The following is a 17,087-nucleotide window of genomic DNA, read 5'->3' as shown; positions in this document are numbered from 1 at the left end:
GAAAATTTCGTAAAAAGTTTTTAATGCAAAATATTTTTTAATAAAATTTTATCAAAAAAACTAAAAAAAATTTTAAAACCCAAAGGAAAAAATAGTGTTTTTAAAAAAATTTATAAAATGTTTTTAGTGAAGAATATTTTTTTGAAAAGTTTAAACAATAAAACTATAAAATAAAATTTTTTTAAAAGGGTTTTTAGAGAAAATTTCTTAAAAAGTTTTTAATGAAGAATATTTTTTTTATCAAAACATTAAAAATAAGAATAGAATTTTTTTTTTTCAGAAAAAACATTAAAAAGAAATTTAGCAAAAGAAAGATTTTTAATGAAAAATATTTTTTTTATCAAAAACTAAACAAAAACTATAAAATTGTTTTTTAAACACCCAAAAAAATTGTTTTTGCCAAATAGTTTTTAAAGAAAATTTCGCAAAAAGTTTTTAATGAAGAATATTTTTTTTTTAAATTTAAACAATAAAACTATCAAAAAATTTAAAAAACAGAGGTTTTTAAGGAAAATTTCATAAAAGGTTTATAATTAAAAATATTTGCTGTTATCAAAGGCTTAACATTAAAAATATTATTTTATTTTTATTTTTTTTTTGAAAAAACGTTAAGAAAAAAATATTTTGTAAAATGCTTTTAAAGAAAATTTCGTAAAAACTCTTTAATGAAGAATATATTTTTCAAAAGTTTAAACTATCAAAAAACTTTTATTTTTTTTCAAAAAAATAAATATTTTCCAAAAAAGTTTTAACGAAATTTTTTTTTATCAAAAATTTAAACAATACCAAATTTATTTTTTAATACGGCTTTATCATATTTTTTGCATAAAAATTGAAAAAAATAATTTTTTCCGAAAACGAAAAGGTCTCGCCAGAGACAAAAAATAGTTTTTTTCGAAAACGGAACAAGTTGTGGCGCCATTTGTTCACACCACTAACACACACACTCATAAAACTTTGTAAACTTTTGGTAACTGCATTTTATGACATTTGTAATGAAAGCATAAAAATTTCGGTAAGCACTTTTTATGCATAAAAAATTTGCAATGGCAACTACATATACATATTTACATGTGCATGCCTGTACAGTATTCATGCCTTGGTCCGAAATGGCTCTGTCAACAATAGTCACCACTATTGGCCATTTGCATTCATTAGAATGCATTTGCAGAACGTTCTTGGGGTGTCTTACTTTTAATTTTCTTTGCTCTCACTTTATGCATTTTTATGCATCTTTGTTGATTGAGATCTTTGCCCCGTACAAATACATACACACATGTATGTACTTGCATGCGTCCTCAATTGAGCAAAAGTGGTTTATATCCATGTAAGAATGTTTAGTTAAAGGGCCGTAGCTATAAACATAAATGCATATGTGCATATGTATTTATGCATATTTTAACTGAAAATGGGATTGCAGAGTTACCATATTATTAGTCAAGTGCTACTGCTGCGACACAGTAGTAAATACGCTAGATTATAACGAAATGCTACGAAGCGCTGAGTATTGCGTTAGCTTACAGAATTTGAATTTTGTATTTTTGGAGGAGTATTGCCACCTGTTTCATTTTTTATTTTATTTTATGACAGTGATTAGATAAAAATATTCGTATTTTATACAATTTATTTAAAAAGAAAATTTTTAAGGAAGAATTTTGTATTTTTGGAGGAGGGTTGCCACCTGTTTCACTTTTGATTTTATTTTAAGAAAATGATTAGACAAAAATATTCGTGTAAGATGTCCATCCAATTTAATATTTTTGCAGGGCGGTTGCCATCTGTTTCACTTTTTATTTAATTGTATATTAAAGAATTTATTAAATAAAGATATTCATATAACATGAAAAAAAATGATACAAAAAAATTTAAATGTTACCACCATTATTTAAAAGATTTAAACTTTAATATAAATTTATAGAACTATTAGAATTTACAAGAGCATCAAAATTAATCGGCTTAAGTTATCATGTTCATCCAATTTTATATTTTTGGAGGAGGGTTGCCACCTGTTTCACTTTTTATTTAATAGTATTTTATGCAATTTATTAAATAAAGATGTTCGTATAACATGTTCAACAAAATTTTTAAAAACGATATGATATAAAAATTTTGAAAATGTTGCCACCTTTGTTTAAAAAAAATTAAATTTTCAAATAAATTTATAGAATCATTAAAATTTTTAAGAGCACCAAACTGAGTCGGCTTAATAAAGCTATCTGTCGGAGAAATTTTTGTCAGAGTTGCCACCTTATTTAAAAATTTTGCTCTAATTAACGGTGATTTAGAGTTGCAATGAAATTTCACATATCTTTGTAAAATATATTTCTTTGGAATAATAAAAAGTTGACATAAAATATTTCATTTTTATATGAAAAAAATAATTGAGAATAGACCGTTTTTTATTCGAGGAAACCCTGTAAACCCCGAAATTCTCATCAAAAATAAAGATTTCAAGTCGATCGGTACAGCTATTTTGGCGAAGTTTTTCTCACCGATTCTGAAAACAGCGTTTCGAAAAAAACGTTTTTGCGAAATATTTAATTTTTTATATAAAAAAAAAAAAATATTATTGAAAATTTGCCGTTTTTTATTCTAGAAAACCTCTAAAAACCGAAATTGTCATAAAAAAATTTTCAAGTCGTATTTCGGAGAAGTTTTCCTCACCTTTCAGAGTCGACATTCGAGAAAAATGTTTTTACAGTTTTGGTAGCCGATTACAAATATTCTAATATTGTTTGAAATGAACCTATATCTCTGAAACTATTCGCCGTATTCAGCTTCAATATTCTCAAATATATGTTCACTCGATGTCTATACAAAACAAGGTCGATTACTTGAAATTCGCAAGTGGATATAAACTTAATATACTCTAAGCGCTATGGTCTTTCAGCTCTGACTTTATCAGTATTCTAATCTCTTATTTCCTTTAAATAAACCGCCGATCTCTTATTTCCTTATTCGACAAAAAGATACTATTCCTGCCTGCCGAACAGTTTCAGAATCAAATTGTACATACCATACATACGAATATACACACATACATGCCTTCAACAGCACGCTGCCCAAAAAAAATGTGAAAAAAAGAAAGCTTCGGAATAATTTTGCACTCATTTGCTTATCTTAAAGCAGTCTTAATGGATTAAAATAACTACAAGTGAGAGCATTAGAACGCAACATATTTATAAACAGAAAACAAATAGAAATTTGCATTTAGTATCTACAACTTGCAGTAATACTGGCATAAAGGCAACAAAGATGGTAGATTGCAGATAGCAAATTGCAAATAGTGTATACTGTCAACATATTGGGGATTATGCCTGATATAAATAGAGAAGACAATGGCAGGAATGGATGAAAAGATAACAATAAGAAATTGAAGCCGAAAAAAGACTAGGAGACAGAGTAAAATATATATTTACATACATATGAATGTACTTATGTAGTGTGTTTGCCTGAAAGCGAATTTACACTACAGTGTTTTTGAGAATAAGTTATGAGAAGATATGAGGAAATGCGGGTGAGACTACAAATCAATGGGTTGAAGTGGAAGTAATTAGAGGAATATATATAATAGTGCTCCAAATGAAAGGGTTGCAGTAAGTGTTTTTACGTTTGCCTTCCGCTGACTTTCATGTAAGTTTGTAACTGTCTCTGAGTGTTTGATTGCTCAATTCTCACTAAGCCCTCTAAATAATGAGCTGTGATTAACGCGACGCTGTGATAAAGTGTAGTTGAGCGGGCTTCCAACTACAATCAAAGCTACACACACACATGCAAACTGCCGCACCAACGGTTTTCTACGCCATTTGCTGGCTAATCTTTGTCTAAGGTCGAACATGGTTTGCAGTTGACTTCCATTTTTTTTTTAATTTCTATAGTTTTTGTGTGCTGCTGGCGGTTGGCTGCTGGCAGGCAAGTCAACAAGCTTGCTATCGAAAAGTTTTCGGATCATTAAGTCAACATTAAGTGGCGTTAACACATGGAAAAAGTCAAAAATTGCAGCTGTGGTGAGAGTTTAAAGTTTTTATGTAGTGCTGAGTAGGTGACACACGTGCTGTGGCTGGCCTGCACGCCTTAATGTATGCTATGGAATTTTTATTAAATTTTATGCAGTTATTGCTAAGCGAACTGGTCACTCAGTTTTTGTGATATCGATTTGAAATTTTGCAGAGAACTTTTTCTTCTTAACACGCTGCTTATTTGTCGGTGCGATCAATATCGGACCACTATAGCTTATAGCTGCTTTACAAACTGGTCGGTTAAAATCTAAGTCTTGTATGGAAAACTTTTTTATTTGACAAAATATCTTCACGAAATTTGGCCGAAATTATTTTCTAAGACAGCGATAGAATATCTGAACAAATTATTCGGATCGGACAATTATAGCTTATAGCTGCTATACAGACTGGTCGGTCAAAATCAAGGGCTGGTAGAAACAACATTTTTATTTTACGAGATATCTTCACGAAATTTGGCAGAAATTATTGCCTAAGACAACGGTACAAACTCTGAAAAAATTATTAATTTTGGACGATTATAGCATATAGCTGCCATATTAACTGCAGGATCAAATATAATCGTTGTATGGGAAACTTTTTTATTTGGCAAGATATCTGCACGAAATTTGGCAGAGATTATTTTCTAAAGCAACGGTAAAATCTCCGGAAAAATTGTTCAGATTTCACCACTATTGCATATAGCTGCCATACAAACTGCTCCATCAATATCAATTAAATATATTTTTATTCCTTCTTACTCTATAAGAAATACACCGGTGAAGAGTATTAGAGCTTCAGAACTGCTGAAGCTAACTTTTTTTCTAGTGTACTTTGTGTAATACTTTTTCGCATTTATTTCCAATCAAACTTAGCTATAAATGTGAAAATTCCACCACGATTTCGATATTTATGCAATCGAAATTAAAATATATATGCTTGCATATTAAAATATCTCCAAATTCCACATTCCACAGCGAGTTCGAAGGCAAGATTTATGTATTTTGATACAATTGCTGCAACTACAGTAGCGAAAAAAGTACATACACGAATAAAAACCAAAGCATTTTCCTCCTTTCTTGTAATTGCTAGACATTCATATTGAACTCACAGCCCCAGCCCAAGCAGCCACGGCTCTAACGGCGACTATAAAAATATTTATACAAAAAATATATAAAAATGGCAACAAACATGCAGAGTTAGCAGCGTTTAAGCGGAATGCACATTCATGTAAATAATGTCATTTGAAATTTTGGCAAAGGCGGACATGGACGTACAATTGTTTTTAGCATACGAGCATGCAAGTCAAACGTCGCACACACACACACACACACATGCACATACCCTGCTGACGGCATGGAAATCCTTGCGAGTTCTTCACTGTGGCACTATGATTTTGCGCCGCCTTGTGCAGACGAGCGTTTAAATATTTTTACATGCACAATTGCTGGTGGCGCTGCAAAACAACAACAACAAACAACTGGGTATAAACGCAGCTATAACAATAGCAACAAAGTTTTTCTTAAAAGCAACAATAACAACATACATTTCTTATGAGATTTCTAATCCTTTGCTATGCGGTGCCTTTTGACTCCTTTTCTTTATTTCTGTGGAGCTCGATTGCTACAGCATTTTCGTGTGCGCTTATAGTTGGAGAGAAGCTGTATACAGGGTTTTGCTTATAAGGGTTTATTTTAAAGACAAAAATCAATTGCATTTGATTCCAGTATACCATTATTGCTGTAAATGAAAGAGTAAGCACGATTTCATCGAGGAACCTGCCTCAAGCTGACCCACTCTAATTCATCTCTAAAAAATTTTTCGGCTGTATCGCAAGCTTTCTGATATTTTTGCGATATTTTTCTCAAGCTTCTGAACTTATTTCAAACATACGATCCTAAGCGCTAAAATAATATCGAACTTAGCACCCATAAAACATGTGAGACGTGAATCTTACAGTGTTTTTAGCATAATGATGCCATTGAATTCCTAGATGGAGCCTTCTAGGAGCTATAATTCTTCCAACCATTATTCAAAAATCGTTCCGCAAGCATTAACTATTAAGATTTGCAATGGCTAAGCATCAAAATAATATTTTTTCAAACAAAAAGTAGAAATCCCTTTATGGACAACCCTTTATGCAGTCACCATTCGCTATTCATTGACATGTGGGCACTTCCTTCATGGCATCCTTGCTGCCAATGCCAGTGTCATTTCCACATCCACTTCCTTTCCGGTTGCCTGCTGCGTTTCCTACAACTACAACTGCCACTGTGGCGTTGCCTTTTTGTGTCGCCGTCTTGAGGACCTTTGGCGTCACTCTAAGTTCAATTGCTGGTACTCCTAGTGCCGCACTCAAACATGCACTTCACTCTCGCTCCACGCTCAATTCATCTCTGCTTGTGAGATTTTTATTTCGTTTCAATATCTACCGTTATACCGTTGCGAAGAGTGTAAGGATAATGAATAAGCCACTGCTGTTGTTAGTTTGGTTCAATGAATGAGTAAACGTTAGTTATGCAAATTAAATTGATGGACAATTGGAAAGCGGGTTAGCATGCATAGAGTACGTTGAGTGGAATGTACAGGCTGCTAAAATTACATTTGTGCCAGCATTTGGTTATTTTTGAATTTTTAGTAAATAGTAGTTTAGAAAAAAAATTACAAAGCTATAGTAGGTCCTTAAATATACCTCTGAAAGAAGTGAATTATTGAAGTCTCTTTATTATTGACTTCGAACGTGATGATCTGAGCGCTGTCTAAGAAGTGATATTCGGCAGTAACTAGATATCACACATAAGAAATAGCAGGCGAGGATGAGAAGATGATAATCCACATATAACACTGCTATTTTCTTAATTTTGTGTTATGGAAAACAGTTAAGTCTACCGAAAGAAGCCATTCGTGAATTATTTTCTTGAAAGATCCATTTGTATAATTCATTCAACTTATTTTTGAGGATTTTTTTATGCCAAATAAAAAAATATTTTTGCGACCGGAAAGGCCCTAAATAGGGTACGGAAGGTACAATCTTCTATAAGAGTATACAGTTGCTTGCGTACGACGATTATATTGATATCATCGGCCGGAACACCCGCGCCGTTAGTTCTGCTCTTCCCAGACTGGACTAGGAAGCGAAGCAAATGGATCTGGTAGTGAACGAGGGCAAGACGAAATATGTCCTGTCATCAAACCAACAGTTGTCTTACACTCCTATTTGGGTTCCACCTCACAGTAGACAGTCATAACTTCGAAGTTGTAAATAATTTCATCTATCTTGGAGTGGTTCTTTGCGCATTGGCAAGGGCAAATATCGCAGTCGATTGAACGATATACGACGACATTGGCATAGTTTAGCGAATTAAGAAACAGCGGGATGAAAACTTTCACGCTCTGAGAGTATTAGATGCAGTACTCGCCGGTGGAAGTAGAGGAAAAGTAAGATCTCCACTCCGTTGGAAAGACCAGGTAGAAAAGGACCTGGGTACACTTGGAAATTCCTCGTTCACTATGTGTTGGAGTTGAGTCAGATGTAATTGAATGTCAGAGAGTCATTGAGGGCAAGCTTTAAAGGGAATAGTTAGAAAAAGGCCTTTAGTGGGAGAAAGTATGAAAAATTAAATTTGTTTTTCGTTAGTAAAAATACTTGTAGGTATAAAAATTTTGAAAAGTTGAAAAAAATATTTAAGATTGCATCTATTTGCCAAGCCTAGAAAAATTGGGTTAAAGCTGATATTCAGAATATGCGAAATTCATGGCTGCAGAGCTTTGCTGTCCCCAAACAAAGATAGAGTGATGCCCAAAGTAAACCAAAAATACGATTCATATTGGATGATGTAAGAACAGCTCACTCTAAGAATATTCCGACAGTTTAATGTATGTATAATATTACTTCCACCGGAAGACACAGCAATTATAGTCCAAACACTCAACCTTTTATTTAATTTTATTTAAATGAGATTTATTTTTTTTAGAAATAAAAAAATAGACAACGTGAATGGATCTGCAATTAAGTACACGACTACCGCGGAGACAACAGCCTGCGAGTGTACCACATACTTATGTGTACGTATGTATATGTGTATCCATATATTTATGAGTCTGCCTGTCAGTATGCGTCGCACACTTAATATAGACACTATGCTTTTGCCACAAAAATAGTCTGTCGGCTGATCGTCTCCACCTGTTCACGCGTATGCTGCGCGAGCTGCTGGAAGTGTCGTTGACATGCGAGGCCGCCAGCATTGCACAGCCAACGGCGAGCAGCATATTGCGATGCAAGCGACAGACACTGACTAGAAGTGGTAGAAATGGAATAAAAGCGATGTAGTGTGATGGAACTGGTGGAGGTTCGGCGGTCTTGAAGTGAAGCGCAGACATCGATAGGCTAAAACAGTTCAGCAGAAGATCAGACGGACTACCATAGCTTTATAGCTGTACAATGAAGGAAATTGTTTTTTGTTTCTTTTCTTTCCAAAACTGTAAAAGAGCGCAATGAAGAAGTGCCTATTCATCTATAAATATGAAGTGGAATGAATTTATATTTAGACATCAAATATTTATGACGCATTTACTTTTATTTATGTATGTGTGTGGGAGTGATTAACATCTGCATTTCTATTGCACTTTGAGTTGCAAAATTATAATTTAGTTGCAGATAACGCAAAATTTCCACACACTTTTCCTTCGGCTCGCCACTGCGCGTTGGCCACTTGAATTGAGTTTATTGCATTTGCATTGCGTTGCGGTGCGTTTCGATTGCGTTTCGGTACCTGTTTGCGCTGCAAATTAGATTAGAGCGACGGCGTGCATACTGAACAGAAGCAGCAGCAACAACAACAAACATCAGCGAACAGCAGCAGTAGCTGTGGTAGCCTGAACTTTCACAACACTTCGCCTCGAGACACGCACACAATCAACTGTAAGTGTGAATGTATATGCGTGTAAGTGCATATATGTGTGTCTGTACGTGTGAATGTCCACTTTAGTTGCCGCTTGCCCTGATTTAATTGCTAGTTGTCTATTTGTCCACTCGTTGCAATGCATTGCAGTTTCTTTTTTGTCTTGAATCATACTTTGGTATTTATTTACCGTGCAAATTTTATGAAGCGTCCGAATATACGCCGACGCATTTGCTTGATTGCATTTAAATGTGCGCATTTTCTAAGGTTTTTCGGCGCAAACAACATGCATTTAAGACGACGTCAGCATGCTAATGCCAACACACATTCAACGACAAAAGCAACTAAAAAGCATAATTATGTATATATATTTTTATTTATATGCACATACATATATACGTATGTATGTATGTGCACTGTGTTCTGTGTGCGCTAACGTGTCTAATAGCCATGAAAAGTTATGCTTGCCACTGCCAAGCGACAGCGTCTATGACAAATTTGCAAGCGCTGCACCGTCACTCACACGCTCACTCGCCATTTCGCAACGCGTTTGCCTACTGTTGTTGTTTTTGCTGCTGCTGATGTGCCCATGATAGGCCAGCGATTTGTATGCATCACGCAGCGCGTTAACTATTTAATTTTACTGTTGTTCTTGTACTGCTACGTGTATTTAGTTGTTGTTTTTATGGTAAAAGCGGTATTTGACGCAGTGGCCGATATTCCACTGCATTCTTTGTGTAGCGTGTCTTTTTGATGCGTTAGATATTGGTATTAAGCTTTCAGTTGAAGTAATTAAAATATTTTTCAAAAAATTAGAATTTGAATTCTCAGTTTATATGGCAGATATATGCTATAGTGATCCGAATTGAACAATATACATATCTCTAGATATTGTAGCCTTACTTTGGACAATAATCTTTGCCAAATTTCTTGAAGATTTCTCGTTAAATGAAAGTGCCTCCCAACCAACCACTTTATTTCAGTCGTTCAGTTTGTATGACAGCTATATGGTATAGTGGTCCGATATCGGCCGTTCCGAAAAATAAGCAACTTCTTGCTGAGCAAAGTACGGATACAAAATTTCAGGTCGATATCCCAAAAACTGAAGCACCAGTTCGCGTAAGTAAATCGACTAAGCTCATCGCATTGATTATAATCAATATAATTGTTATACATGTGTATATATAATTTTCCAATAAGAGGGATATGATTTCTTAAAAAGAAATCACTAAGAAAATTTAAATGTTTTTTGTTGTGAAATACAATCGATACAATTAAGTACTCAATATAACACCATTCAAATGACCTCCACCACTTCTTTTGAAGGAACGAATGCGATGAACCCAATTTTCGAGTACTTTTTACACTAAATCAAGTCATATATCATGAATCACGTTCAATATTGACTCTTAAAGCTTGAAGAGAGTCTGGTTTATGGACCGAAGATTCCACCAGACAAAAAACCACACAAATTCATGACGTTTACGGTAGTCTAATGCCGCGATTGCGACCACTGTTTGTCTTGCCTTCGTTCACTACCAGAGCCATTTTCTTCGCTTTCTTATCCAGTCTGGAAAAATCATTCGAGAATCCATCGACCTACGCCAGCATCTGTACACTCTTATAGAAGATTGTGCCAGCTCGATTAAGCTCTGCAGCTCGTATTATTTTCTCCAGCAGTTGACTGAAGAAGTCGCATGGTAGGGAGTCTCTTTGTCTGAAACACAACAACAGCTCAACAAATAATATAAAAAAATTGTATTTGCCTCAAATCAGAAAAAATTAAATATATGACTTCTATCACAACTAAAGCGTTCATATTTCAGTGTAAAATGATTCAACTAACATTTTTGCCTCGACTTTTTTGTACTTCAACTTTTTGTGTTCACCCATTTTTTTTGAACTCTGCTCCCGCTCTACGCCACTTGCCGGTTTTTGTGTGAGTATGCAGTGTAAACAGTGGCAAAAAGCTGCTGCAGCATACGATACTTGCCATAATTTGCTATTTTATGGCTTTGATTTGACTTTTATTGTCGCCGAGATTTGATTTTGATTTTTCCCCGCCCTTCTTTGTTTGCGTTCTTTTTATGAGTTTCGTATTTGATTTTATGATGTCGATATGAGAGCTACCAGCTAACTTTCGGATATGAAGCGACACATGCATGTGGGTAGTTTGTTGTAGTTCTTTTGTTGTTATGGTATGCTGTGCAGCTTATTGTATTTTTGTTGTTGTTTTGATGTGCTCTGCAGGTGTAATCGCACTAAGTCATTTTTTATGTCCTTTGGCCTGCGGTTGCCGGCTACCGGTTGCTCCTCCGCTACTCTTGTTTGTTGTAGTAATTTGTTGTTGTTTAGTTGATAGCATGCGCAAACAGGTGTCTATATTGCCAGCAAGTCACTATTTAGTACAATTTTTTATAATTTTTTTTTGCATTCTTCTGCAGAAACCATTTAGTGCGCCAAATTGTGGCACATAATTCACGAGCGATTGCAGTTTTATTGCTGAAGTTTGGCAGTTGCTTCAAGGCTGTTGGAAATTCACACTCCTTCCCCTTCCTGCTATAACTAGTTTACTTTTTATTCTTTCTCTTGGCTTATAGATATGCATTCATTTTGCATTTTCATTTACTAAATCCTTTTATATTTGCAAAAAATATGCAAAACTCGTGCAAATTTCGCTCATTTGCTTCTAAATTGCCTCATATAACTGAATTACTCGCCGCGATTACTTTAGCTATTTAACGCCAACACGCAAATGTCAGTCGACTACAAGCATTTAATGCGGTCGCAAATCCCGCCAATGATGCTCATTTCCGCTTGAAAATAGCTTCTCGGCTAATCGCATGAACATTATTTGGCAACACGGCTTTGTTAGCCGTCAAAAAAGTATGCGGCATCAACAAACAGTATGAAAATAAAAAAAAGTATGCGAAAAAAATAGTATGAGTATAAAAAATAGCATGAAAATAAAAAAATATATATATAAAAAAGCCGCTGCAACCGCGAGCGTCAACTAGGCATCAAAGCCAAAATGGGGGACGACAAGTTGCTAATATTCATGCATCATTAAAACGTACGCCCGTAAAGCGGCATTGCTCCCCCAAATATTTTGCCATTCAACTACAATAAAAAGTTGCATTTTTTGCTTTCCGCTTTCATTTTTTTCTTGCGCGTATTCCACTAATATTGGCGCTGCCCGCCCTTCTGTCATTTCAGAGTGGCATTTTTTAGTGTTTTAGTCCTTGTAGGCCGCATTTGGCACGCGTGTATTGCGATTTATTTTTTTGTTTTTGTATTGTGCTCTGTTGGCTTTTTGTTGCCACTTTGAGCCGCAAATATTGCGGATTTTGTCAAAATTCACTGATGCAGTCAATTTGACGCTTTTCTCTCTACGCCACTTGCTGGTTTTTGTGCGAGTTATGTAAATTCTGCAGTTGGTTTTTGTTTGTTCTTGAATTTCACAGTACTTTAAGTTCTTTGCTACAATACAATAGAATATTTACAAATTTACTAAATAAGTGCGCAAAATTGGCTACTTGAGTATGTGATATATATATACATACATATATGTATATAAAGTAGCGTCGTTTTTGTTTTAGTTAGCAGGAAAAATCTTCAAAATTATTACTTGCTTGCAACTTATCGATCCAAACAGTGTTAATTCGCCGAAAGAGCAGCCCTTGGCCGGATAAAATAAGTGCCAATACCGGTACCGCAGATCCGGCTATTGTGACCATCATTCGACCTTTGTATTCTATATCAAGGATATCATCCTATTGTATGTATATGTTTGCCCCCTTCGATTCATCAACATATGCCAATTTAATATAAATAGCCTTAGGGGCCCTTGAAAGTGATCATTAATTAAAAAACGAATCGATAAAACCTGGAGCTTGAATGGTTTTACCAAAGTATTTTAAAAAATCTCTAAGTCACTAAAAAAGGCATTCCTAAATTTGTTTGCGATTATATACTTGATAATGTATTCTTTACTTATGAAGAAGCTATGTAGAAACGCAATATGTATTACTAAGAAAAAATATCATAAGAAGACTGCTCCGTCTATCAAATATTTCCATATCTAAAAATATTTCCATCTTGTGATTAATTATCTCGGAAAGGAACCATCTTAATTGGTCCATGGTCGAAAAAACGGCCAGAACTGGGTAATCGAAAAAGTCTTTTCGTATTTCTAATCAAACTTCAACTTATTTTTTTATATTTATAATAAACTTTAATGAACCAAATATGTACCAATTTGGTTGTTTCTCAGCGAAAAACTGTGGCAAATAATTTTCACAGGCTTCTCTTGCCAAATTTTTATTAAGGGAGTTCTGCATTGCTGAAACAAATGGTAGTCCAATAGTACAAGATCAAGGGCATATGGTGGATGCACCAAAACTTCTCAGCCAAGCTCTCCCAGTTTTTGCCGAGCCATCAGAGATGTGTGTGGTCTAGCGTTGTACTGATGGAAGACAAGGCCCTTTCTGTTGATCATTTTTCGCCGTTTTTTCGATTGCTTGCTTCAATCTCATCAGTTGTTGACAGTAAAATGTAGAATCAATCGTTCGACCAGGCTGGATCAGCTTACAGTGGTAGATTGCTTTTCAATGCCACCAAACATTCAGCATAACTATTCGAGGCGTCAATCCTGGCATTGCGACTATTTGTTAAGTTTCACCACGCTTGTACCGTAATCTTTTACGCACATTATTGTCGTATTTGATCTACTTTCAATCTCGTGGTACCATTCGCTTTAGAAATGGTTCGATTTAATTTCGTTTCAGCAAAGAATCGCAGATGTTAATTCGGTCCATTAAATTTTTCACAGACAATTCTTGTGGTACCCAAACAGCGAGCTCCTTTTTTGTAGCCAGCCTTTTTTAAATGATACAAAACCGTTTGTTGATGAATGTTAAGTTTCTTAGCGATGTTATGGCTGCTTATGTAACGATTCTGGTCAATCTTTTCCATAATTTCATCGACTTTTTCAACGATAGGTCGACCAGAGCGAGGTGCATCTTTCACATTGAAATTTCTAAAACGGAAGCGAGCGAACCATTATTGTGCTACGCGAACTGATACAGCATCGTCTATGTAGTTTCATTGGTGGCTTGCGTGGCATTCTTCTCTTTTTTATACAAAAATTTCAAAATATAGCGAATTTCTTCATTATTTTCACTAATTTTTGAACAGCTGTAACTTTTTTCAACTTCCCCGAATTTTTTTTTTTTTGGTTAAATGAAGCTTAAAATCTCACCTTTCCAACACTATATGATACGACACATTGTGATTGGTAGCACTGGAGATTACGACTGCAACGACATCTATTGACAAACTACGAAAAGAGTTTTTCCACCAGCCATATTATATTTTCTCCAAGTGTTTAACTGATCAATCATACTTTCTCAAAAATCTCTGGGAAATACACCGCAATTCAAATTTGACCCGGAAACGAGAGTTCTCACCGTAAAATCAATCGAAAAATCGGTCAAGATTGGTCCAGTGACTCAATATGTTATATAAAAATCGCCAAACTGTTTGTGTCGTAAACAAACTATTGCCAAACACACCTTAATTGGCATATAAAGATCAAACTTCTCACGAACATAAAAAAAGTTTTACCAAGTGAGCTACCGGTTAAATTTGATCTTGAGATATAAGCTGCTTAGAAGTGAGAATCTCAGCTTACAAATACTGTTGGGAATACTTTCTTCAAATATAATCCTTTCCGTTAGAGGTTCTCACAAGAACGTTGACATTCGAAGTAAAATCTGTTTCAGTTCGGGTAGGGTTCTCAAAATTCATACTTCTTATATAATTTAAAATCGCAAAATGCGTTCCATGCCACTCTATTCAACACACACACATGCATATAACCGAAAACGAAAAATTGCGTCTATCGCTGTGCTGCAGCATGTGTCATCTTTATATTTCCGCCTATAAAGCCGTCTCCACAGCAATTATGACAGCAATAAAAGCGCGCTCTAATTTGTGCTGGCAAATTTGCTGCGACAAAGTACATTATAATAAAAATGCAATAACCAAATAAATAGGAAAACAAAAGCAACAAAGTAGATAATCAGAAAACAACATTTAATACAAGACAATACACAAAATGCGAGCGAGAAAGCAGCAGTGACGGCAGCGCCAAGTGCAGTTGGCAACGAAAGTTTGCGGCCGGCAAGGGGTTGGAGTGGTGAATTGCTGTTAACTGTGCTAAAATTGCAAAACATAATTCAAAATGCTTGACTTGACTTCACTGACAGTTAAAAGGCAGGCGCGCTACATATGAGCGTTGCGCAAATAAAGCGAAATATTATAAAAAGCAATACAGTTATTTTGCTATACGAACGTATGTGTGTAGAAATATACAATAGACAAGGACTAGTGCTTTGGTGGTGTATTTACTTTGCTTGCTGCGTCGCAGACAGACACTCACTCACATGCGGCTAAGTGAGTTCTGTTTTGCTTCTCAAGAGCATTTTTATATTTAATGTATTTTCACTTGTTCAAATAACACAATTTAGTGCATAGATTCTCGACTTGTCTCAGCAGTTATCATATGCCATATAAATTAGGCATATGTCACTTTGAAAGTACATAATGTTTAAAAGCGCTTTGAAGCACATTTCGATTTTTGCGCTTTTCTTTGCGCGCTTTGTTTGTCGGGTGCTAAACCCTCATGGCTGGTTGATAAATGAGTTGAATGACTCTTTAGCGCAAAAACTGCATTATACAAATATAATAATATTTTATTTTCACTAAATTTCCCCACCTGCTAAGTGATTCACTTACAACGCGCACACGGCGTATGAGTAACATTTACTATACCAGAGACATATGCAATCACATGAGCATCGCGCGCCTAAAACTGCGCTTAAAAAGCAATTAAATGAGCTTAGCAAAAGTTCAGCTAGAAATTTGCGCGCAATAAATCGCAATTCATTGCATACTTTACGGCGACACATAATGCTGCACTCTTATGCGTAAGTGTGTGTGACACCAACTAGTTTCTTAGGTACACACCCACTGTCAGAAACCAACTTCCGAAAATGCATGTACCTATCCAACCTTTCCCAACGATCTGCGCGCGACAAACCTCAAGCATATACATACAATATATATGTATATCCCACTAGTCATTTAACTTAATTAGTTAGGTTGTTGGCATAAATTCTCTTTTGCTTACGAAACGAAAAATTCGCTGTGAATTTATTTGACGCTCGTATAATGCGGTTTAACGCTTTTAGACAATTTTTAGCGCTTGCACATTTTTGGCTTTTGGCATTTCCAATGCTACCCACCAGACGAGCGCGCATCTAAAATATTTCTAACCGCACACGCAAGCACATAAACATACACACACGCACACATACTTGCACTCTAAAAGAATTATTCGAATTTTTCAACAGCAGATTCCACCGCAGCCAAAGCCAGCAACCGAATTGGCGCTGTCGACCAGCCTCAATGTGGTCGACTTGTGGTGTTCTATGCTCTTACTGTTGTTATGCTGGTTGCTGTTGTTGTTGCATGTGCTACTAGTGCTGTTTTTGGCAAGTGATTTGGGGTGACGGTCGTGTAAAGTTCAATTCACAGCGCCACGCCATATTTCCGTTTCCTGATTTTCTTAAGCGCATCGCCAACACACACACGCCATTCAATCTCTTTCTGACAAACACACATTCTCTTCCTACATAGTATGTATTCTAAGTGCTTGCTCTTTACTAAAAATATATTTAAGTTTTGCTAGGTCTGAGTGCCACTTTGTCGCCTAATTTATGAATTCCGCTTCAAATGCTAACAAATGTGCGTTAAAATGCTAAAAATGAAAAGTTAATGGTGACGAGGCTCACATATCGGCTTGTAACTAAGCATATGTGAATAGGCTTTAGTCATAAGCACCCTTGGCGAACCTTTTTTGTGATTAATTGCTTTACTCTAATACATTATTTTAGTCAAATTTTCGTATTTGGGTATTAGAAATTATACTTTCAGTGAAATCTCACAGTTATTTAATACAAGTAGTTGATATGATACCAATTATGTAATTCTAATTGAAGCATTTAATAATATTTAATGGAAATATGTCGACTTGAAGACCATAAAGAAAATTATTAAGGAAGTTAGAGCCTCTGTTTGGCTCTTGACTAGAACCAAACTGTAATTATGATTTGAAAATATTTTTTCG

This window comes from Bactrocera neohumeralis, chromosome 3, assembly GCF_024586455.1.
Source record: "Bactrocera neohumeralis isolate Rockhampton chromosome 3, APGP_CSIRO_Bneo_wtdbg2-racon-allhic-juicebox.fasta_v2, whole genome shotgun sequence".
NCBI lineage: Eukaryota > Metazoa > Arthropoda > Insecta > Diptera > Tephritidae > Bactrocera > Bactrocera neohumeralis.
The sequence above is the reverse complement of the archived record's forward strand: the minus strand, read 5'-3'. Positions refer to the sequence as shown.